At 35.8% G+C, this 26,355-nt stretch overlaps 2 long non-coding RNA genes and 1 pseudogene across 2 annotated transcripts; 2 read left to right on the top strand and 1 right to left on the bottom strand.

The window, feature by feature from the left end:
* LOC133864259 (cucumisin-like) lies at positions 1 to 26,135 on the bottom strand (annotated as a pseudogene).
* On the top strand, positions 7,370 to 8,420 carry LOC133864261 (uncharacterized). The gene is made up of 3 exons (XR_009899476.1): positions 7,370 to 7,509; positions 7,587 to 7,652; positions 8,374 to 8,420. It is a non-coding gene; the product is annotated as an uncharacterized LOC133864261 (long non-coding RNA).
* Positions 13,269 to 17,310, top strand: LOC133864260 (uncharacterized). The gene is made up of 2 exons (XR_009899475.1): positions 13,269 to 13,800; positions 16,881 to 17,310. It is a non-coding gene; the product is annotated as an uncharacterized LOC133864260 (long non-coding RNA).
* Positions 26,136 to 26,355: the final 220 nt, after the last annotated feature.

Below are 26,355 nucleotides of genomic sequence, written 5' to 3'. Positions count from 1 at the left end.
TATTATTTATGTAATACATATATGTACCAGAGATTGTCATACATCAATAATAGCCACTGCAATGGGCCTCCTCACTTGGAACGTTCCATCATCCCACACTAAAGAAGCAGAGTCAATGTATTTATCTGTTATTCCTTCAATCGTCAGCGCAAACGATAGCTTTTGTCCAAGAGTTGTGAATGATAGAACGCTAGGGTTCACTTTGATTTTAAGTCCAAGTGGGGATGTCAAAATAGCTTTATACGTACGTAGATGATGGTGATCTAACATTTGTGACAGTCCAATTTAAAAGCTTAACTAATAGATTTGGAGGACGAAGTGACTAGAGCAAAAGAAAGATAGTTGAGATCAAAGACTGTTCCATTAGTGTCTTTAGAACAACTACTATTGTCCCCTGTAACAAGCTGTAATAACTTGGTACTATATCCTTGGCCACACAAAAATTTGATGTAGTGTATCAATATCATATACTAAATCAGGATTTTGAGCCTTAAGAGGATTTAAATTGCTTGCACCATATGCATATTCAGTCTCAGGATTGTTTGTAGCACTCATGGGGACAGCTGCAAGTAATATTCCAAATGGGAGTGAGTTAGTCATGGTTATGGCCTGCGTACATGCAATAAATTATCATTTGCCCCTTACATCATATAGATATTACCAATGGTCATAAGAGCCGACTTGATAGCAGCAAGTGACCATGTGGGGTGGAAGGATTTGATATAGGCAACTGCCCCAGTAGCATGTGGGCAAGCCATTGATGTCCCCAAGATTATATTGTATTGCATCAATCTGTTATCACCTTTAATTTCTGAAGTTGGAGAAACAGGAGACCATGCAACTAGAATGTGAACTCCGGGAGCAGCTAAATTCGGCTACAAAAAAAAGGTTAAATGAGATAAATAATACAAGAGCACAAATCTAAATAAAATTATTACCTTGAGAATGTTTAGTGTAACTAGACTTGGACCCCTTGATGAGAATGAGGCTATGTAAGGGACAAATGTATCTTTACCCTCACTACTCTTACGAATAGTCATTGTTGCGCTCCTGTAAATTGTGTGTTCTTTAGGTTGTTATATTTTTCGAACCTTTTTCAATTAATGTCTAAAATATTTTATATTAATACCTTGTTGAATTTATGTATGAGTGCACCTTGCTACCATCTTCCAAGTGAAGGTAAGATGCAGGCAAGGGAAAATATTTAGCAACATCTTGGCGTGCTCGGCCTTGCATCACAGTATCCACAGTACCAGCTAGAATTCCCCTTCCCCTGTAGTCCAGACATTGCAAAGTACAATTTTACCCTTCACCGAATCTTGGTCTAGTGAATTTTTTTTTTGGCAATACCTGTATTTTAACAATAATTAAGAAATTAGAAGATTAAGAAATGATCGAGCATGAGGGGGTTAGCCCAAAGTGTGTGCTTCCAACCAACATTTGGGAAAGGATTCTCAGCTTTTGGTTATGTTAGATTATGTATGTATTGTCATGTATGGGATATTATGTTTATGTGTGCAGTGTCCCACATGGGCTATTGATATTTCTGTAACTATTGGCCTATATATATATAGGGCCCATCATGTATAGCATAACGCGTGATTCAATAAACAACTTTTCTCTAAACAAGTTGGATCCAGTAGCTAGTAGTGCAGAAGCTCAAGATCAGAACCCCCCGCCCATGTGTGAAGGTCCCCATTGCATTTTGTTTGATACTCAAGTGCTTGTCGTTGCTCTTTGTTTCTTTCATTCCCACTTCGTATATTAATTTAATTCTTCTTTTCCTTCCATCCAGCCCACATTAGGTAACGTTACGTTAGAAAAGGGGTACCAAAACCCATGTGATCTGGTGCCTTCCTTGCCCAGAATGCGAGTGCAACTTAGTCTCTGGTGGGGCTGCTCCTGTTGCTTCATACGACAATTCCAACTATGTCCAAATTTCGCATGTTACCCCCTCTTGGGCATTTCGTAATCATCCTTGGTACGATAGCTAACTATTGACAAGTACCAGACACTTCGTGAGTGAGTAATTTGGTTCAATAAAACCAAAAATTTTGTGCTCTTTCAATTTCCCTGGCCTCATGGTCATGGATCGATCTTCTTATCCATCCAAATTTTATGAATATTAATGTAAACATATTTTGATATAGGAAGGCAAAACATCTCTCTCGATCTCGATCTCTCTCAGAGAGACGCACATGATTTATTTATGTATATATAATGTTTGAAACAGCATGTATTATCAGTAGTCAAACAGCTGATAATATTTTTCAACATAATTGAGATTCAGGAGTCAAACAGCTGAAACATGAAAGCAAAAAAATCAGGCACAGGAGGTTGAAGACGATGCACCTTGAAGGCTTGAAGATCACAGTACACATTTTCCTTGAAGTAAAAAATGCATCGTTTAACTTAAACAAAGGACAAAGTTTTATACCACTCAGGGAAAAAAAGTAAAAGATAAAAAATAAGAGGGACACGTTAATCTGATTGTAAGCAAGACTTCGGATGTGACCTAATTTTTTTTTTTTTTTTTTTTTTTTTTTTTTTTTTTTTTAACATATATTGGTTGAAGGATAGGACATGAGTCAGACAAATTAGACAATGAAATATGATGGTATCGTCACTCGTGAGTGTACACGGTGGGGCCTAATACTTGCACAACCCACTCACATGAGTGCGACTTACTCACTCAGATAAATTCCCACCTATATGAGTGGTTGTGCACAATCTATTATGTAGCAAGTTTTTTTTGTACACGGTACATTGATACACCATATAAACACCTTTTACAACTAAGCCAAGAAGGAAGGTAGTACAACTGTATAAGTTTCAAAAAAAAAAAAAAAAAAAAAAAAAAAAAAGCCTTAGCCGACTAAGACTTAGGTTAACTTAGTGGACTTAGGTTATTAGGTAGGTATATATTAGATTTAAAACACCTTTTAACACTATTGCAATGGGAAACAATAACCCTTAAGTCGTCGTTTTCAACAATTCAATAATTTGATATTTGTGATTTCTTCTGGTAGTATTTCTTTCTATTTGAAGTCTTCAACAATTCAAATTAATTATTTAGCTATTTTATTTTAGAGCCAGACCTCAAAATCAGTTGCTTAGTTATTTTATTTTAGAGCCGAGAGGTATGTAATTAAGTTTATGCATTGATTAAGCTTTTTTATATAAATTGCTCTTGAATTAAATGTTTATGACTATATATAAACTTTTTGTTACATATTTTAATTGAATGAAATATATAATTGTAGTTACATGCGATTATGGAAAACAACAATATTTTACTTTATATATATATAACCATTTTAATTTCCTCGTTGGAATGTATCTACAATTGGTTCTGCTATTCTAAAACACAAAAAATATTTCGCCTGCCAGTTTCATAGATTTATAAGCAAACAAAAGCAAAAGTATTAATTATTGGATACATTTCATTTTGTAGTTACCTGGAATCGGACCTATTGAAACCTTTTCTTGTGTTTTGTACATCTCCACTGTAGATTATTGGACACACTTCATTCTTGAGGTCAAAAGTATTAATTGAAATTCCCTACACACTGAGTAAAGAAATTCTCCAAATTAAATATTGAGGTGCTAATAAATTGAAGTAAAATGAAAAAGATAGTTGTATGTATCTACTGATTGATAATATAGATATTCAAAGCAGCTGATATAACGTTTTAGTTACCTCATAAATATTGTTGTTACCCAATTTGGACCTTAGTGAAGAACTTTCTATCTATAGTGCTTGCAGCCACAGAGAGAGACCAGGGCGAATCATTTGTAATGGTTGCTAGATCTGGACTGTTGTTACCGACAGATTTTGATGTCAATATTCCATTTCTCAGAGCTAGGGCTGATCAAATATCCGCAAACCCGCCCCAACCCGCATGCCCCGCCCCGCCCCGCCCCAAAAATCACGGGTTTTAGTTACTTTTTGCGGATGTGGGTCAAAAACTGATATACCCGTGCGGAGCGGGTCGGGTTGCAGGTTGGGGTTTTTAAAAACCCCGGGGACCCACCCCGTACATATAAAAAAAAATAAAAAAATAAAAAATATAAAGCCCTAGCGCTAACAGTGCCGCACCCCCCTCCCCCCACCTTCATATTTTTCCTTTCTTTTCTTCGTAAACCCTAGCGCCGCACACACCCTTTGGCATCTTCTTCTTCTTCTTCACGATTTCCTACCGAATCATGCGTGCTACATCTGCTCCAATGGAATTATGGAAGTTGATAGGGCTCGCTGAGTCATCGGGAACGGCAAAAAGATCGTCGACGCTCCAAGGAGACCGAGAATGGCAGGCAGATCGTCGACGCTCGCTTCAAAAGGCCTCGCCGAGTCGCCGATCCTAAGGTCAGTGACCGCTCAACCCTTTTTTGTGATTTGTTTGAATCTGGGTTTTGTGATTTGTTTCTGATCTTCTTGTTTGAATCTGGTATAGTGGTATTGTTTGAATCTAATTTTCTTGTTTGGTTCCTGAGAAAATCTAGATGTTTCTAGATCTAGGTATAAAACCCACATATCCCCGCACAACCCGCACCCCCTGCCCCGCATCACCCCCGCACCGCACGGGTTCTCCCCATTTTGTGCGGTTTGCGGGTGCGATTTTCGCAACCCGCAGGGGTGCGGGACGGTGCCAAAAAATGGGCATTCCCACCCTCCCCCGCCCCATGCTCAGCCCTACTCATAGCATGAAAGGAACCAATGGAACTTGCATCTTCAAAATATTTATGAGGAATGTGTCCACCAACGGAAAGAGTTATGATGTCAATGCCATCAGCAATGGCATCGTCAAATGCAGCAAGAATGTCAGCATCAGAACAGCCACCGAACCAACATATTTTGTAGACAGCAATACGTGCTGATGGAACTCCTCCTCGTGCTGTTCCCAAGCCATAGCCCAGTAGGCTTGCCCCGCTAACTAGGTTCCCAGCTGCTGTTGATGCAGTATGTGTCCCATGGCCATCTGAATCTCTCAGAGATTTGACATCATTTTCGTCAATAACTCCACTGCTACGGTAATATTGTGCTCCAATGATTTTACTGCACAAGTGTAGCCAGATTTAATTTGTTAATTAGTTGGGCTTTTTGACTCTATGTATGTCTTTGTGTGTGTCTCTACATATGTGTGGTCGTGCAGATTGGCAAAACATAGGGTTGTAAAGATGTATATACTTGTTGCAAGTGAAATTGGTCGAGGCTTGGCAGGTGCCCTTCCATTTGGTAGGTGGCGGACCAAATCCTTCGTCACTAAAGCTATATGACTCCGGCCAAATTCTACTGTCAAGCACTCCTACAATGATTGTGACGTCTCAAATTGCTTGCAAATGGGATGTGCTTATATGTATAAACGCACCATTTATGACACAACACATTTTAAAGCTGTGATGGCGATAAACCTATCAAAACTCCGTAGTTAAACGTGCTTCTGCAAGAGTAGTATTAGGTTGGGTGACCTCCTGGAAAGTCTGGTTTGGGGGAGCAAAAAACGGACAATATTGTGTCATTGGGGGTGAGTCGTTACAAATGGTATCAGAGCCATTTCCCAACCTGAGATGGAGGGACCGTGCACAAGTTCATGAGGGTCTCCAGCAAGCACTTGCTGGGATACCAAGAATGAGGTGATCCCCATGAGGGTCGCCAGGGATGACGCTAGGTCCCAAGAGAAGGTCATTGTGACGTCCCACATTGCCTAGGAATGGGATGTGCTTATGTAATGTTCAAGACATTTTGTAGCAATTAAAATATGAAATTTGAGTAAATAATTAATTAAACTTAATTAGATGTATTTAAAATGCAAGAGAATACTTTTAAGGGAAATGCTGGATGGGGGACACTCATCCGTCCCCCATCACCCATATATAATAAAAAAATAAATTTTTATTAAAAAAGTTGGCTTTGATGGGACATCAAAGCCAACTTTTTAATAAAAAATTATTTTTTTATAATAAAATGCTCACAGGGGACGGATGAGCGTCCCCTGTGTAGCAAATCTCTACTTTTAAAGACCAAAGTTTATAAAACGGTTTATTTGGATTAAATAAAAATAAGTTTATTTAGTGTGATAAAATAAAATAAAGTATTTTATTTTTATCTTATTGACTTGTAAATGGTAGCCAAGAAAATAGAATGCTAGATAATATTTTTTAAATGCAAGAGATGGAGGGACCGTGCACAAGCTCATGAGGGTCTCCAACACTCACTTGCTGGGATACCAAGAATGAGGTGATCCCCATGAGGGTCGCCAGGGATGACGCTAGGTCCCAAGAGGAGATCATTGTGACGTCCCACATTGCCTAGGAATGGGATGTGCTTATGTAATGTTCAAGACATTTTGTAGCAATTAAAATATGAAATTTGAGTAAATAATTAATTAAACTTAATTAGATGTATTTAAAATGCAAGAGAATACTTTTAAAGACCAAAGTTTATAAAACGGTTTATTTGGATTAAATAAAAATAAGTTTATTTAGTGTGATAAAATAAAATAAAGTATTTTATTTTTATCTTATTGACTTGTAAATGGTAGCCAAGAAAATAGAATGTTAGATAATATTTTTTAAATGCAAGAGATGGAAGGACCGTGCACAAGCTCATGAAGGTCTCCAACAAGCACTTGCTGGGATACCAAGAATGAGGTGATCCCCATGAGGGTCGCCAGGGATGACGCTAGGTCCCAAGAGGAGGTCATTGTGACGTCCCACATTGCCTAGGAATGGGATGTGCTTATGTAATGTTCAAGACATTTTGTAGCAATTAAAATATGAAATTTGAGTAAATAATTAATTAAACTTAATTAGATGTATTTAAAATGCAAGAGAATACTTTTAAAGACCAAAGTTTATAAAACGGTTTATTTGGATTAAATAAAAATAAGTTTATTTAGTGTGATAAAATAAAATAAAGTATTTTATTTTTATCTTATTGACTTGTAAATAGTAGCCAAGAAAATAGAATGCTAGATAATATTTTTAAAGTAAAAAATAAAAATAAATAAAAAAATAAAATATAAAAGAAATTAGGAATGAAAATAAATAAAAGAAAATTGAAAAGAAAATTTGGAATAATAGAAAAAGAAAAGAATTAGAAAATATAATAAATAGAAAAAAATATATATATAGAAATAGAAAATAAAGAAAAGAAAAGAAAAATTAAATTAAGGAAAAGTCAAACAAAGAAAGAAATAAAATATATAAAAAAAAAAAAAAAAAAAAAAAAAATGGTGTGGGGCGCACACCTGCGCCCCACATTCGAAAAAAGGTGAAGGGCCGCATGGCCCTTCACATGAAATAAAAGAAAGGAAGGGTCATCTGCCCCTTCCCAAAGAAAAAAAAAAAATTTAAAAATAATGATAAGGCTCTGGCACCTTATCTTGAGCAGAAAGAAAGAAAGAGATCTGACCGTCCAAATTCAAATTTGATTTCAGGAACGTTCAAATTTGATTTTAGGAACGTGATCTACGAAGTCCGATCTACGTTTCTACCGATTGGTTTGAGGTATTTTCATAAACTTTTGTCATTTGAGATTTTAGATGAAATCTTGAAATGTGGAGTTTAATCTTTGTTATCTTTAGGATTTACACGGTTTAAAGCTTCCTAAACACTTTCCTAGTGTTAGATTTCATTTGGGCAAATTTTGGGTAAGTTTTTCTCGAGCCCTAACTTTTGGGTATTTAACTTTAGTTGTATTTTTATATGATTAACCTTTGGTAAATGCTATGGGTTAATAATATTGCGTTTAAGGTAGTGATTTATAAATTACGGGTTAAGATTAGAAACCCTAATTTGATAGGTTAAATTAACTTGAGGGTTTTTAAGTGTTTAAAACATAAATTGTTAATTTGTAGATTAATTGTAGTTATAATGACGATTAATATCAAATTAGCTATAGGTTTTGTAAAAATAAGTATTTATGGGTTAGGTTCTAGTGTTAGTAAAAATAAATAATTATGGGTATTTAATTTAAATTGTATTTGTGAAGTTAACCCTAAGATTTTCTTATGGGTTAAGGTTATTTTAAATGTGTTAATGATTTAAGTTAATAAGTTAGTAATTATTGTAAAAAGAGTAGTGAATGTAATTTTAGAATTAATGTTAGTACAAAAGTGTTAGTGAAATTAATTGCGGGTTAATAATTAATATTATGAGTAAATAGTTAAATATTGATTTTAATATCTAAACCTTAGTAAATACTTCGGGTTAGTATTGTTTGAGTTTAATTAGTGTCTAGATTTATGGGTGTGTAACTAGAACCCTTAAAATATTAGAGGTTTTCCAATTGTTAGCTCTTGAGCAATTTAAGAGCTAAATGTCAATCGAATATTAGAAATGTTAAATAATGTGCAATGTGTATTTTCACAGTGACGCATTGCAAAGTGGTGCCTAGGAGACCTAGTACTTAAATCCGTGCAGCCAAGGTGAGTATTCTACTCACTGAGAAACTACTATTTTCATATATTGTAGAATTGTAAAATATATGTGGTTTATAAATCCGAATCGACTGTATGTTGATAATATGTTTTGGATGTTTTAAGTAGTTTCAATTATGTTGAAGTATCAATGATGTTTATGAAAAATGATATGTGACTGAAAAGTGTGATTTGAACTGATTTGAAGGATTTGATTGTGAGATGTTGGGATTTAAATTACGGAAATATTGATAGAAGAATTGATGTGTTAAATTGTTTATGGATTTATATTGTAAGCATGTGTTAAATGCATAATTCAAGAAATGAAATGTATTGTTTCAAGGCATGAGCATATGAACGCTAAACGTGCATCGAAGTGAGGTTCATAACTCATGGGAAACTATGCTTGGGGTAACACCCATGATGCTTGGATTAATTTCCATGATGCTTGGATTAATTTCCATGATGTGCATTGCATAATCATTTATAGCATGGTTTTGATGAGTGTAATGTTTTTATATTATGAGTAGTTTTGCTAGACGTATTAGTATGCATAAGAGTTTTAATGGAAAAGAACTTATGTATATTTCTATCGGATGGTTGTATGATTTAAATGCCATTGATTTCTAACATAAGGGTTATGTAAACCTAAGCAAACAAACCTCAAAGTATTATCGTAGGTGAGGTCGTACGTAGTTGTTTCTACAACAGAACTTCTACGTATAATCTTAACTGCCAAGTATGTTCAAATGTTTTCTATTAGCCGAAGTGTGCTATATCAGCTATGGGGGTTTTCAAACAAAAGTTTATAAAATTGGTGGCTGTTATAGTGTACGCATGACTAAAAAAAGAAAAGTTGGTTCTTTGCGAAAACTCAGTGAATAGTATACCTCTGAGGTCTTAGTGTATTTATTTATGCTAAGACGGTGGGCTCATAATTCCACCTGTACGGATGCGGCAACCCCCGCAACCATACAGACGTTTATGCTTTGGTTGCAAGTTTTGCGGATATAGTTATTGACTCGTCCATCTAGTGTATGTGATGCTATGATTGGAGCATATCGTGACAGTCATAAGTCACAGACTCATGGGTAATTCGCATTTTGGGTATTTTATTTATGGCTTGTGTTCTACGTGACACATGTATTTGTTGAGCCTATATTTAGTATGTAATTAGTGTAATATGTTTTATAAGCCTCAAATAGATAGACTTGTAAATGGCTTTTGTTGTAATTAACTGTTATGTATTAGATATATTTCCGCTTATGATATGTGTTCCGCTGCACATTGATTATTATATTCTACTGTTAGATGTAACTCTGATTATCAGGTGCAAGTTATAGGGCATGTGCCATATGTTGGCTGAGCGACATGTAGTCGTGCCACTATGAAGATCCGTTTGTATGTTTTTTTCTTTTTTTTTTTTTTTAAAAAAAAGGGTCGTCACAGCTTATATGTATAAACGCACCCTTTATGACACAACGCGTTTTAAAGCTGTGATGACGATGAACCTATCAGAACTCCGCAGTTAAACGTGCTTCTGCGAAAGTAGTACCAGGATGGGTGACCTCCTGGGAAGTTTGGTTTGGGGGATCCAAAAGCAGACAATATTGTGTCATTGAAGGTGGGTCGTTACAATGATGTCGCTTTCAACAGGTCTTCGAGGAACTTGCTGTGGAAAGCCAAGAAAGTCCCATGACCTTGTTGTTTGGAGCTTTCTTTGTTCGCTAGGAAACATAGACACTACGCCATCCATTCCTATATATCCATTAATTGTTACAACATTTTGTGATGGACATAGAAAACATGAGTTAATTTCAAGAATACCCTCCACTCACGGGTGGTTGGGGGGAGGAGAGAATTAATTTGGTTCACCGACCAGCCATTTTTTGAGCTTCTTGCTCGGTTAACTCTACTACAAATCCACTGAAACTCCTCTTGTAACTATAGAGCAAAGACTTTGGTCTAATATTGCCAAATGTAGGCATATGAACTTCTCAAATTAGAGTTCTAGGCGCATTTCAAACCCTTATATAATTAAGACATATATAACTTTGACAGGGTTTATTATCTCCATTAACCGAAATTGTTAACACAGAAAGCTTGTTAAATTACTATTTATCTTAAAAGTTAATAGAAAGATATAAATTTAATCATATATATTCTAACAGGGTCCATTGCAACCCCAATGGTACTTATTGGTAGATTGGGGGAGACATTACAAATTGTTGGGTAGATTAATGGAATTAAATATAGTTTCTCCTCTTCTTCTTCTTCTTCTTCTTTTTTTTTTTTTTTTTTTTTTTCACCTATTTTGCTTTTCAAGAGGTGCAAAAAAAAATAAAAATGAATTACCATAGTAGTGTAATTAAGGAAAAAATGGAATTAAATGAATATCAAGAGAAAATTAAAAGAGGTATGTATAATTGTTAAACATATGATATTAATTGAACATCAAGAGAGGCATCATTGCTGTAAAGACCAAGAAAATAAATAGATAACTTAGTAAATTAATAAATTATATTTATTAATTAGATGAGACCAAAAGTTAAATTTTAAGTGACAATATTTATACCATGGAAATAAAATGAGTTTAAGATAAAATAATGGTAATTGGATTAATAAAATACTATTAATGGGTCTTTAGGAAATAATAAATAATAATAATAATAATAATGAGCCATAGTTGGATAAATAATAAATCGTATGGGTAGAATGTAGTTAAATTAAATGTGGGGTTATAAATTAATTGTTAAAAGATAGTTTTAATAAAGTGGGGGTCCTGCAGTAATTTAATAAAATTAAGGCTTTAAAAATAAGGAAATCTCACATTGCCACATGTCACCACCGGATTGGTTAGGAGAAGATAACATCATCTTCTCCCAACCACCAACAATGGGACAAGTGTCCCACTCACCCTCTCTCTTCCCTTTCTTTTTCTTTTTCTCTCCCTTTTCCCCCCTCTCATGACCACTCTCCCTCTTCCTCTTTCTTTTCTTTTCTCTCCTCACTTCACCTCACTCGCCCACAGCAGGAGAGCCTGATCTCTCCTGTTATGCACAGAAATAGAAGGGGTTTGTCTAAAGTTAGAAAAGTGTCTGAAATAAAGAGAAGATGGGGGAGAAGTTTCGGGAAGGAGAATGTGGCAATGAGTGGAGAGATAAGCGTGGAAGTTAGGTTTGTAAAACGTGTTACACTAACATGTATAGTGGAACACGTGTAGTCAGCAGTTAGAATAGAAGTAGACAATCGTGGGTTAGTGCTTAATGTAAGGGATTATGGGGAGTAGTGTAGTCGTGGGTTAGATGACAGCTTAGTGGTCGACAGTTATGTTTTAGCACTTATGTAATTAATATTTAATTCAATCTTTGACAGCTTAATGGAATATCCAAAAAATTGCCCAATCTTGTGTCTTTTGAACCGTGTGTTAGAGAACATAATCTCAGCTTAAATCGTGTGTTTAGTGTGAGGAAGGAGTTAGCTTTGGAGAGTGTTAGTATTTTGGCCTCATTCTGTGTTTGGACAAAATCACTTATGTATAAAGATGCTGTAAACAGGGATTCCACTTGACAAAGCATTTTCAGAAGACTCTACACTGCGAAAAAGATAAAAGATTTCAGATTCCCTGTCAACCGTCTGGATGACTTGTCATCCCGTCAAGACACCCATCTATCCACTGTTCCATCCGTCCGGATGACGTGTTCATTCCGACCGGACGCCAGACAGACCAGCATCATCCGTCCGGACGACGTATCTTTTCCGTCCAGACCCTACACTGTATCGAGAAACTTCTGTTCCAGCTTGCATCCGTCCGGACATCTCAGCAGCCCGTCTGGATGCCTATCAGTACTCAAATAGTCTTAGATTCTTTCCAAGTTCCCATAAAGGGAAGATCGATCAACCGTCCGGACGATGTGGTATCCCCTCTGGACGCGCACCTCCTTAGGCAAGAATCGCAATTCAAATATCACCGTCCGGACGTCAGCCTTGGTCCGGACGCGCGCTCATCAGTTAAGGAAATTGCCGATTCGACTTCAACCATTCGGACGTCTGCCTCTCATGGTCCGAACGCACGCATAGCAGATATGGAAATTGCGTGTTGAAGAATTGCTGTCCGGACATTCATCCCCTTTGGTCCGGACGCGCTAAGCCTTATATGAAAATTACTTGCAACGGACGTGCGACCGTCCGGACGTCAGTGTCTCACCGTCCGGACGCAGGTCTTAAACTGGAAAGATTTTCAACGAAATTTTCAGAAAATCCTGTGGCACAGTTGTCCGTCCGGACGGCCCAAGTTCACCGGCTGGACGGCGTCCGTACATATTACAGCAATCGCCCATTCTGCACCTCAGCCTATAAATAGAGGCCCCTGGGCATTGAGAACTAAAAATAATTCGTTATTAAATTCCACAAGAGCTCAGAGAAGTTCAAGATCCTTCTGAAGCCGTTACAAGTGTGCTGCGCTACATCTGAAGTCTATCTTAGAGGTCGGCTCTAAGGTAAAGGATTCCATTGAAGACCCCTTCAGGTAGGAGACCTGGTTGGGAATCATTCGTGTTGGGTTACACGTCAGAGAGCAAGGTACGACCACTGCATCGGTACATGTGAGTGTTACTATCTTGTATCTAGCTTCGTCTTCTGAATAGTGGAATTCCTGGGTTTGGCTGCCCTGGAGTGGTTTTTCTCTTGATTGAGTTTCCACTTCATCAACAAAATATTTGTCTCCTTTAAATTCCTCATTTAATATTTTGTTTTACATTATTCACACACACTTGTATAAATTAGAAGTCCATTTATTTATAAATGATAGAAATATTATAAAATGGGGCCTTAGCGTAATTTATATAAGATGAAGGCTTTAAATGGAGAAGATCTCATCCTTGCCACGTGTCACAACCCGAATGGCTATAGGGGATTTCATCATCTCTTCCCTCCTACTCACAGTTTGTCATGTGTCACTCTATCCTTTTCCCTCTTTCTTTTCTTTTCTCTCCTCTCTCTGAATCGCATGCCCCTCCCCTATTACTCCCTCTCTTGGACGAATCCATTTCTCCCTCTCTTCTTCTCTTCTTTTTCCTTCCTCCTCTCTTCACCTCGGTTTTAGCGCGTAACACAACACCTGAACCCCTCCATTTCTTCCTTTTCTTTTTCTGTTTACCTTCCCCCTTCTTCCATTCTTTCCCTCCCTCTTCCTTTATTTCTCTCTGTCGCACGCTCACCCGAGCGTTTGAGATGCAGAGATTTTGTGAGAAAGTGAAAACCCATAAGTGAGGAAGTGGATTTTTGGGACCATTGGAGGTGCGGTTTTGGAGCTGGGTGGTCAGGCCACAGTCGTGGCGTGGAGGTAGCGTCTAGGGCAGTGAGTTTCGGCCCTGTTCCGGTGAGACCCATCTTTTCATTCTCTTTGATTCGTGCTTGAATTCTCCTTTGATTTTTGTTGAGAAGAAAACCATATGGGTCTCGAAATTTTGGGGGTTTTCTTGGCAAAAACCAAATGGGTCCTTTGTAGGGTTAGCCGAATGAGTCTTTGGGTAAGAAATTTTAGGGATTGATGAAATTTTGGTTTGATAATTCATGGGGTTGGTTTATGATGGATTTTGGAAGTGTTGGTGAAGATTGGGATCTGATGTGGATGGACCGAGTGGGTATTTGTCATTATGAAATGGGTTTCGGTTTTTAGTAATATTTTCTTGAGTTTTGTGGATGGATTCTGGTTGATGTTACTTGAAACTGTGGGTTTTCTATTAGGGTTACAGAATCTGGTTTTGGTTTGTTGATTTACATTTTTATGTTCAAATTCTGGTTTGGAAAGTTTGTGTTTTAGTTGTTAAAATTATGATTGGGTTTGGTGTTAACCATATGAAGTTTGAATATTTATTGAAGGACTGATTTTGGGATCTTTTACTGTTGTGGCTTGATGTTGGAAATTGTGGGTTTTGCTTGAGATGAAAATATAGGATTTCAAGAGGGTTTTGAGGTGTTGGTTGAATGGTAATGTTCTCTTGGGGTTATGGTCTCGGTGCTGTTATATATGTGTTTTTATGATTCTAATATGGGTTGTGGATTTGTAAATCTGATGTGGATTTCCTATTTAGGAAATATTGGTCTATTGTTGGAATTTATATTTTAGAATCAATGTCGATGGGTTCCTTAAGGTTTGATTTGGTCTATGATAGAGATAACGGGATAGGTAATATTTGTTGTGGAGGATTTACTTGTATTGGTTGTGATTTAATTCTAAGGATGTGCTTTTGAGGTATGTTGCTTGGTTATAGTTGGTGGATGATTTTGGTATATGATTTTGGAATGTTGTAGGTGGGTTGTAATTAATTGATGGAGGTTATAATTCATTTTAAGTTGTTTAGTTAAGAGATTAACCCTGGGAGTTGGATTTATGGATACACTTTGGATGGAGACTTTATTGTGAGTTTAGAGAATGCAATTGTCAATTGTTGATGATGGTTGTTGTGGAATTTTGGTATAAGGTAATTCCAATTAGAGGAGATTGATCTTGATTAGGTAAATAAGGATTTTGAGGGCATGTAGGATAAGGTTGACTCAATTGAGTTAGGTTCTTTATTATGGTTTATTTAGATGCTTAAAGGAGCTATTAAATTAGAAGGTTAAATAAGGTTCCATAGTCTAAATTACCTAGATGGTTAGTAGCTAATATGAGTAAAGTGTTGAATACATTAGTAATTGTGTCTAATGGATAAGAAACGAAATAAGCTATAAACCTAAAGTCTAAGATTAATATCAAAGAGGGACAACAATTGTAATAAGAATGTCAAAGAGTTATAGATTACTTAAATAACCTTAAGTTACTAAGTATAAGTTAATAGGCTTATGAAAACATATAAATGTAATACGAATCCATTATGTGACAACTTAGCAACTAATTCACCCATCCATGTACCCATAATATTTATGTGTATTAATGGATTAGGTTTAAGTATTGTATGTGTATATGTATATGTATATACATGTATATGGCTTAAATATATATTACTAACTTAGTAAATGAATGACAAACTATAAAAGGATTAACAGTGAAAATGTGACTTATAATAATAATTAGACTAATAAAATAGTAAGCATAACTCAGATAATAAAAATGAATAAAATATGAATCAAGACCTAAACGTTAACTTAATAATAGTTGATGATACTTAACGAGACTTAGAAGAGGGTAATGTGACGTTAGAACACACGGGTATTCTATGTGTCATAGAGTATAGAGTTCAATTGTATAGTCTAACGTCATAAATATTTGCAGGAATGTGTCTGGATTGGAGACTTCATTTGGTTCTCCAATATAGAATTCGAATAACTAGAATTCGTAGGAGAGTATTCGAGTCATGAGTTTTGTGCAGCCAAGGAGAGTGTTCTACTCACTGAGAAGTATTATTTTTATATATGATGAATTGCAAAATATATATTGTTTTACAAACTTGAACCAACTGTATGTTGATTATGAACCGTTTTGGATGATTTGAGTACTTTTGAGTATATTGAAATTATGATGATGTTTTGAAGTATGAATATGATATGTGAAATTTGAATGAATCGTGTAACTATATGTTATGGTTAGGAGTTTTGAAAACTGTGATTGCAATGGAACATGAATGTGATTTTAGAGTGAGTATAAAGTTTGGGAGATTTAAGTTCTGCAAGTTGTTTAAGAAATGACATGTTGAACTGTTTATGATTTATAAAGAAAGCGTGTGTTAAAGGCATCATTCATGAAATAAAATATATAATGTTTTAAGTATGAAGCATAAGCATATGACATACAACATGGTTACTTACGTGCCATAAGAGCACAACATGGTTCCTTACGTGCTACAAGAACATAACATGGTTGCCACAAGAGCACAGCAAGGTTACTTATGTGCCCATGAGCACAGCATGGTTCCACGACTCAGGGTACATGCATATGCATACATACATTGTGATGTGATGAAATGTGTTGCATATTTTATATATAGTAGTTTTGTTAGACGTATTAGTATGCATAAGAGTCTCACTGGAAAAGAGCTTATGTATATTTCTATCGGATGGTTGTATGATTTAAATGCCATTATTTTCTAACTTAAGGGTTATATAAACCTGAGCAAACAAATCACAAAGTATTATCGTATGTGAGGTCGTACGTAGTTGTTTCTACAACATAACTTCTACGTATAATCTTAGTTGCTTGGTATGTTTAAATGTTTTCTATTAGTCGGTGTTTGCTGTATCAGCTATGGGGGTTTTTAAATAAAAATTTATAAAATTGGTAGTTGTTATTGTGTACGCATGACTAAAAAGGAAAAGTTGGTTCTTTACGAAAACACAGTGAATAGTATACCTTTGAGGTCTTAGTGTATTTATTTATGCTAAGATGGTGAGCTTATAATTTTACCTATATGGGTGTGGCAAACCCCTACAACCTTATAGATGGTATTCCTTTGGCTACAGGTATTCCGGTCGTAGTTGATGGTGCTGTAGAGGTGCACTTGGGATATTATGACTGAAGCTCGCCGCGACGATCATAATTGCAGGACCATGGGCGTCATTTGTTTTATGGGTTTTGTTTATGGCTTGTGACGCATGTGTCACTTGTTATTGTATATAGTTATTTATGTTATGTATTTAATTTAAGGAAATACTTAAATAGATAGATGTAATATTGGCTCTTGATTATGATTAATTTATGATAGATGTTTAAGATGTGATTTCCGTTATTAGGTTTATGTTTTTCACTACATAGTAGATAGATGTTATACTCTGATTTACCAGGTACATATTATGGGGTATGTACCATATGTTGGCTTTACGACATATCGTCGTGTCACTGTGAAGATCCGTTTATATTTTAAGAGATTAATGTTTATGCAAATGTTTTGTATATATATATATATATATATATATATATATATATATATATATATATATATATATATATATATATATATATATATATATATATATATAAAAGGGCCGTCATAAGTGGTCTGACCTAGCCAGAGTCCCTACTTCACCGGTCCTTTTGGTTAGAAAGGCGGATGGTACTGCATGGGGCCGTGATTTTCTCTAAATTAGATCTAAGGTCGGGATACCATCAAATCAGGATGGACCCCCATGACATACCTAAGACTGCTTTTAGAACACACGAAGGCCACTACGAATTCTTAGTGATGCCTTTTGGCCTCATAAATGCCCCATCCACCTTCCAAAGTCTTATGAATAACCTGTTTAAGCCCTACTTGAGGAGATATGTGCTAGTGTTCTTTGATGATATTCTCATCTACAGCAAAAACTTCACAGACCACCTAAAACATTTAAAGTTGGTTATGGAAATCCTTAAAACAAACCAGCTATTTGCTAAGCTATCCAAATGTGCCTTCGGTAAACAAGAAGTGGAATACTTAGGACACCTAATCTCAGAGGAAGGGGTGAAAGCTGATCCTGCAAAAATCACAGCCATGACTAATTGGCCCATTCCTAAAACTCCTAAAGCCCTGAGGGGGTTTCTCGGCCTAACAAGATACTATAGGAAATTTGTACAGGGGTATGGAGGAATTGTTGCCCTGCTAACTTGCTAAAAAAAGAGTCCTTCCAGTGGAATGAAGGGGCCAACATGGCCTTCAACAAACAGAAGGAGGCCATGACAACCCCTCTTGTTCTGCGTTTACCTGATTTTTTGAAGCCATTCCTAATCAAATGTGATGCATCTGGTGAAGGTTTAGGAGCTGTTCTAATGTAGGAAGGAAAGACTCTAGCCTATTATAGCCACTGGCTAATGGGAAGGAACTTGTTATTATCAATGTATGAAAAATAGCTTTTGGCTTTGGTCTCAGCCGTACAGAAGTGGAGGCACTATCACTTGGGGCACAAGTTTAAAATCAAAACAGATCAGCAAGCCTTAAAGCACCTTCTCCAGCAGAGAATTGGTACTCCGGCTCGACAAAGGTGGGTTTCAAAATTGTTAGGGTTTGATTTCGAAGCGAAGTATAAACAGGGCAAGGAAAATAAAGCAGCAGATGCTTTATCCATAATTCACACTACTTATCACTCAGAATTTCCAAACCAACAGGCAATCATGCAAGAAGATGGTACACACAGTCACACAGCACACAACTATGCAATTAGCATCAGCAACCCAACATGGATAGAAGAGTTAAAGAAAGCTTATCCGGAGGATCCCTTAATCCAAGAACTACTCCAGCAATATCACCAAGGGGAGCTCGACACTAGAAAGTATCATCTCCAACATGATCTTCTCTTCTACAAGGACATAATCCATTTGGGTTCCCTAGAGCCAATTCAGCAACAGATCCTGCACCAATTCCATAGTACTCCATTAGCAGGGCATATGGGGACACACAAAACTTTTGTTAGAATCAAGAAAGAATTTTACTGGCCTAGATTAAGAGCTGCGGTCAGAACCTTCATTAAAGAATGTGATGTCTGTCAGAGGAACAAATCAAAAACCTTGCACCCTGCGGGTCTTCTACTACCCTTACCAATCCTAGACCGCATTTGGACTGAGATTAGTATGGATTTTGTAGAAGGACTGTCGAGCTCAAAGGGGAGGAATGTTATCATGGTGGTGGTGGATCGTTTGAGCAAGTATGCTCGCTTTGTTGCTCTTACACACCTATACACAGCAAGCACAGTGGCAAGGTTATTCATGGATAATGTCTTTAAGCTTCATGGAATTCCAAAAACCATTGTAGGTGATTGTGACCCAATGTTTACTAGTAATTTCTGGTAGGAAATATGCAGGTTAAGTGGTACCGAGCTCCTGATGATCACGGCATACCACCCCCAAACAGATGGACAGACAGAAATTATGAACAAGAGGCTAGAGGGATATCTTCTCAATTTCTTGGGGGACAGAACAAAGGACTAGGCTAAATGGTTGGCCTTAGCAGAGTGGGCGTACAACACATCCACCCACACCTTCACTAAACTCAGCCCCTTTGAAGCGGTGTACGGCCAGCCATTACCCAGATTGTTGCTGTATGAACTAGGAGCCACTCGTGTTCACACAATTGATGAAGAATTAAAGAGTTGTGACTACATCTTAGCTCTCATTATGGAAAACCTGCTAGATGCATAATCAAAGATGAAATTTTTTGCAGACCAAAGGCGGACTGAGAACATTCGAAATCGGAGATTGGATTTACCTGAGACTTAGACCGTACCGCCAAATGTCGGTGTCCACCCGTCGAAATCTCAAGCTCTCTCCCAGGTACTATGGGCCGTTTCAGGTGATCTACAAGGTAGGGAAGGTGGCTTACAAGCTGGATCTTCCATCGGAGTCCAGAATATTTCCCATTTTCCATGTTTCCAGTTTGAAGAAAACATTGGGGGAACGGATCCACCCAAACCCACAGCTGTCGGAGGTTACCGTCGATGGAACTCTAGCTCCAGCACTCGATTGTGTCCTTCAACGATGATTGAAAAGAAAACAGAATCGAGCTGCAGTGGAGGTGCTACTGAAATGGCAGGGAGTGACGGATGAGGAAGCTACTTGGGAAGATTTGAAGGATTTGTGCTGAAAATTTTTAGACCTTGCGAGCAAAGTCTTCTGAGGGAAACGGCCCTATTATGCACAAAAATAGAAGGGGTTTGTCTGAAGTTAGAAAAGTGTCTGAAATAAAGAGAAGATGGGGGAGAAGTTTCGGGAAGGAGAACGTGGCAATGAGTGGAGAGATAAGCGTGGAAGTTAGGTTTGTAAAACGTGTTCCACTAACATGTATAGTGGAACACATGTAGTCAACAGTTAGTATAGTCAATAGTTAGAACAGAAGTAGGCAATCGTGGGTTAGTGCTTAATGTAAGGGATTATGGGGAGTAGTGTAGTCGTGAGTTAGCTGACAGCTTAGTGGTCGGCAGTTATGTTTCAGCACTTATGTAATTAGTATTTAATTCAGTCTTTGACAGCTTAATGGAATATCTAGAAAATTGCCCAATCTTGTGTCTCTTGAACCGTGTGTTAGAGAACATAATCTCAGCATAAACCGTGCGTTTAGTGTGAGGAGGGAGTTAGTTTTAGAGAGGAAACATATTTTAGTAACCTTTAAACAGTTCTGCCCATAACATCTCCTCTCTCCCTTTCCTTTCATTTTCTTCTCTTGTTTCTCTCTCTCCTTCATGCACGCACGCACGGAGTGGACTGAGAGAGATTCTGCCATGAAAGAAGAAGAAGAAGAGAGAATCCGACCATGGGCTTTAAGAGGTAAAACCTTTATCTTCCCTTTGTAATTTCATGCTACCCACTATGTGTTAAGCACACAAAATAATGTGGATCATTGGGGATTTTCCTAGATTCAAATTTTAGGTTAAAATGAGAAGTGGGTTTCAGTTTTGAGAGCTTGTAGGTGATTTTTGAGATGATTGTGTGGAGAGTTCGTCCATGGAAGCTATAAGATTAGGTTTGAAGCTTTTCTTTGTAGTTTCATCATACCCATTGGATTTATAGCTTGAAATTATATTGATTTGTGAGGGTTATAATTAGGTCCGAAAATATGGTTTATGTTTGGAAATTTTTGGTGTTTCCCATAGGGTGCTATCCGAATGGGTGTTTGTATATGAAGTTGGGTATTTAATTTGCCATGATGGAGGAGTGTTAGAAAAATGTATTTTTGGTTATGTTGGCTTCTATGGATTGTTGGTTATTATGACTAAAAGAGATGTTGATTTTAATATATAATGTGGATTTCAAAGTATTTGTAGGAATATAATGGAATTGATCTTTAGTATGAGCTTTGATGTGTTGGTTGGCTACAAAGGAGTTTGAAGTTAATGTATTTATATTATTTTGTGTAAATGACAAATATAGTTGGAATAGTGAACGTTTGATTGTGGTGACTATTATGCAGAATTATGGTTGTCTTTGGTGTTTGATTTCAAGTGAAGGGAATCAAATTGAAATTGCTTGTATAGATAGTCAAATGTGAATAGGTCTTTATGTTGGTAGGCTAAATGAGAAATAAGATAAGGAAAATAAGTAATTAAAAAGCTAATCTGTTTAGATCCTTTAGTGTAAACGTCTAATGCTGCTGAAATTGAGAATGAGATGTTGTGGTTTCTAATAGAATAAATTGAAAATGTAAAAGTTAAATAAAAGAATAGGTGGAGAAAGTAAATGAATAACTAAATATAAAATAAATGCAAGGAATGTATCAAACAAACATAGATAATAGTTTGTATATTGAAAAAGACATAATATGGTCTATAAGAGTGATTGACTAATAGCAAATTGATCCTAAGTATAATACTAAGCTTTGAGGTTTATGTATATGCCTCAAGCTTTAATGACTAAATGTATTACAATATGTAATTGTAATCTAATCTAATAAGAATTACTAGATTAATATGTTAAATAAGGATAAATCCCTAAATCTAAACTACTTAGATGACTAATAATTAATAAGGGATTAAGTATCAAATGTAATGATTAAATAGGAATGCTTTAAAATGGTAAATTGTCCAAGTAACCTTAAGACAACAAATACAAAATAGTGATATTATAGAAACATATAAATAGGCTCTAAAGTCAACTGGTAATGTAATTAGATGATTAATGTGCTTACTTATGCAACACGAAATACCTAAGTGTATTATGAGGTCATGCTTAACTTAATAAGCATTCTATACATATATGTCTATATATATGTATAAGGACCGAATATACTTAGTTAGCTTATATGGATAAACAAATTATAAGACTTAATAATTAATAATAACAATAAGGTGACTAAGTACCTAATTCACTTATCCATGTATACTAAGTGTTTTAGTGTATCATCGGATTAGATTTAAGCGTTGTATGTGTATATGTATAAATGTATATATATACGTATGTATGTATATGGGTTAAAAATATATTGTTAACTTAGTAAATAAGTAAGAAGCCATTAATGGGTTAACAATGATAATGCGGTGTAATAATAATAAGTAGACAAATAAAATAGTAAACATGTCTTAAAGATAATAAGTGAAATAAATATGAACTTGTAACCAATGGTTAACCTAATGGTAGCCAAGGTACTTAGTTAGCTCTAGAAGAGAGTAAAGCGACGTGTGAGCATGTGGGTAGTTTATATGTCGTGAGGGTATAAGTTCAATAGAGTAGTCTAACGTTACCAATGTTTGCAGGAATGTGTCATTATTGGAGACTTCTATTGGCTCTCCAATGTAGAGTTCAAGTAACTAGAACACGGGAGAAATGTTGGAGTCATGAGTCCTATACAGCCAAGGTGAGTATTCTACTCATTGAGAAAAATACTTTTTATGTAATTAATAGATTTGTAAATGATATATGATTTTATTACCGAGCCGACAATATGTTGACAATATGTTTTGGATGTGTTAAGTAGTTTCAATTATGTTGAAATATCAATGATGTTTATAAGAAATGATGTGTGATTGGAAAGTGTGATTTGAAGAGTTTGATTGCTTGCTATTGTTGGGATTTAAATTATGCAAATGTTGATTGATGAATTGATATGTTGAACTGTTTATGGATTTACATTGAAAGCATGAGTTAAAGGCATGTTCATGAAATTAGAAAGTATATGTCATATTGTTTTAAGGCATGCGGCATGAACATACGAACGCTAAACGTGCATCGAAGTGAGGTTTATAGCCCACAGGAAACTATACTTGGGGTTAGTCCCATGAGTTCTTGGATTAATTTTCATGAGTTTTTGAATTAATTTCCATGAGGTACTTTGGTTAAATCCCATGAAGCTTGGATTAATTTTCATGAGGTACTTGAGTTAAATTCCATGAGTTCTTGGGGCAACTCCCATGAGGAAAGTTGCATGAGCATGTATAGCATTGTTTTCATGAGTGTGATGTTTTTATGCTATGAGTAGTTTTGCTAAACGTATTAATATGCATATGAGTTTTAATGGAAAAAGAGCATATGTATATTTCTATCGGCTGGTTGCATGTGTTTAAAAAGCATTGAACTTGAATGTACAAGGATGTTCATATTATCCAGATATGAGTAATGTCATGTTTATGAGTAAGTAGGTTGACTGTTATTGTTCTTCAGTAAAGATATGCTTGCATATTAGAGTTCCACTCTAGTGCTCGTATAATCAACTGACGTTCAAGGCACGAAGCTAAAATACGATTAGAGATGGTGTTGCTCGTATTTTGGAGAGATGATATCTTAGTATGGAAGAGGAAGATGCCATGTTTTATTGCTTAAGACTTATTTTAAAGTGTGAATCATATAATGGGGTGATTGCATGCACATATGTCTAAGCCACCGATCAAAAGTAATATATTGTTGATTAGTTTATATGTAGAAGCTTCCAAGGAGGGATGACTGGAACTTCTATACATGTTCACAGCTATATAGTATGCTTTAAATGTTTTCTATTAGTCGGTGTTTGCTATATCAGCTATGGGGTTTTTCAAACAAAAGTCTATAAAATTGTTAACTGTTATAGTGTACGCAAGACTAGAAAGAATAGTCGGTTCTTTGCAAAAACTTAGTCAATTTAATATCACTGAGGTCTCGGTATTATGTACTGAGACAATGAACTCATCCTTTCACCTATACAGATGTGGCAAACCCCCACAACCGTATAGATGATGTTCCTTTGGCTGTAGGTACTTCGGTATAGTTGATGGTTTGGTAGCAGTGTACTTGGGATGTTATAACTGAAGCTTGTCATGACGGTCAAAATTGCTGGACTACAGGTGTCCACTGTTTTATAGGTTTAGTATATGTCTTGTGAGGCTTGTGTCACATATTCTTTGTAAAGCCATTCTTTAATATAATTATTATTTTGATAAGCCTTAAACAGATAGACATTATGGGTATTTTTTTGTGTAATTATCAGTTTATGTATATAGATATGATTTCCGTTATTCAGGCTTATGTTTTTCTTTGCATAAATTGATTTCTGTTATACTCTGATTTACCAGGTACATATTATGAGTATGTACCATATGTTGGCTAATCGACAAGTAATCATGCCACTGTGATGATCCGTTTGTATATTGTATAAAATAAATAAATAAAGATCATCACAATTGCCATTTGAAAGGTATCTTTTATAAAAATAATAATAATAATAATAATAATTAAAAAAAAAAAAAAAAAACCCCCAAAAGAAGGTGAAATATGTCTTTTCCCTTAAAAGAGAATGTTAAAAATAAAATTAATGTTAACGTAATAGGATCTAGCTAGTAACCCTTGAATGAGTCCTTATTAACTAAAAATCTAGGTTATCAAAATGTTTTCAAGTTTCGATCACTTAGGGTCAAGTGTCAAGTTTCATTGTTCAAGTATAAAACTTTTCAATATTTTTATATTTAACTTAATAATTTATTATATTATTATACTACAATTATAAACACCTTATTTTAATTTTTTTTACCTTAGGACCCAAATTTTATTCAACCTCCCCTTTATAAGAGCCTGTTTGGAATCGTATCGGAAAAAAGTGCTTTTATATCCAAAATGAGCTTTTTAGAACAAAATTTATTTTTAAGCTTTTTTCCAAAGTGCATTTTAACCTTTTTTTTAAAGCAAAAATTCGAAGAAGTATTTTTTGAGATTGTTACCAAACATACCATGTTTTTGTATGGCACAACTTTAAGAGTAATTCTAATAATATATTAAGTGTCCATAAAAAAATGAGATGGCTTTTAAAATTACCATTTGATCAAAATCATCATTTGATCAATCATATGCCCAGTGATGATTTTAAATGCCACATCATTTTTTGATAAACACTTAATGTACATGTAGAATTACTCCAACTTTATATGTACTCAAAGTAATTTTTAAGTTCATTAACACAATCTCTAATAGGCTATGAGACCATCGATATAAAACTAAAATAGGGCTTTCAAATAGGGCTTTCAAGGTATATAGCTAGTGATCAACATAAGCTTTAAATTTTGTTAAGTTCCATAAAATATGATTAGACAAAATAAGAAATTCGAGGCATATTCCAACACAAGTCAAACACTGTGATCACAATATCTACATATAATCTATGTAAGCCTAGACTTTTTTATATTGTTTGTAAAAATTAATATATTCCTACTGTAATTTCAAAGGAAGGTGGACTCTTACGTACCGTTTGTTAATATATATGATCGTCTGACTTGTTAGATTTTGAATGATTAGTGTATTAGACGGAGTCACTACGTTAGGTTGGATTGGCTGAGTCTTTATCTACTAATATAAACAACCTACTCTCTTCCTAATATTTTTGAAAATGTAGCTCGCTACTGTAATTTTCAATGGAAGGTGACAAGAAATTGTCAGGAATAATTTCGAAATCGCGTTATAAAAAGAAATTCAAGCATGCCTTTATAATTAACCTGCCAATGATTCATAAAAACAAAAACCTGCCAATGACTTCTTGTAGCATGCTTGTGTGAAGGGATGATGTGGAAACCTCGTCCAAGTGCCTGTTGCCCATATACACAATATAAGCCTGCATGCACAACGTAACATCATATAGGTAGAAAATGAAACCTGTTAAATCATCACACATGAAAAACAAGGCCAACTTTAGAGAGATTTGGCCGTGAATAAAGTGGATAAATATTATAAGATCGATCTCTTCCATATACAGAGATATTTACCTTTCGGTCATTCTGAGAAGCTGAGTGACCAACAAGGAGAGTACTGCAGGCGAGACTGATCAGGAGAAGCCATGAAAGACCGGAGGTTTTGCTTGCCATTGCCATTGGAGGGTCAGCTATAAACTTAATTGGCTAGAATGTCTATTGTATATATAATGGAACTGGTGGGCTTTCACCAAGTTGGGGTTGGTGGTGCGGGGCTGGTGAAACCTTTCAAAGAGATGCTTCTATTGGTACGATGGAGTACGTACTCGATCTACCACTGACGATAAATGCACAATTAGGTGGCCAAGTCCAATTTAACAACAGTTCTGAATAT

Source organism: Alnus glutinosa, chromosome 3, assembly GCF_958979055.1.
Source record: "Alnus glutinosa chromosome 3, dhAlnGlut1.1, whole genome shotgun sequence".
NCBI lineage: Eukaryota > Viridiplantae > Streptophyta > Magnoliopsida > Fagales > Betulaceae > Alnus > Alnus glutinosa.
Note: the sequence above shows the minus strand (reverse complement) of the source record. Positions and strands in the feature narration are given on the sequence as shown.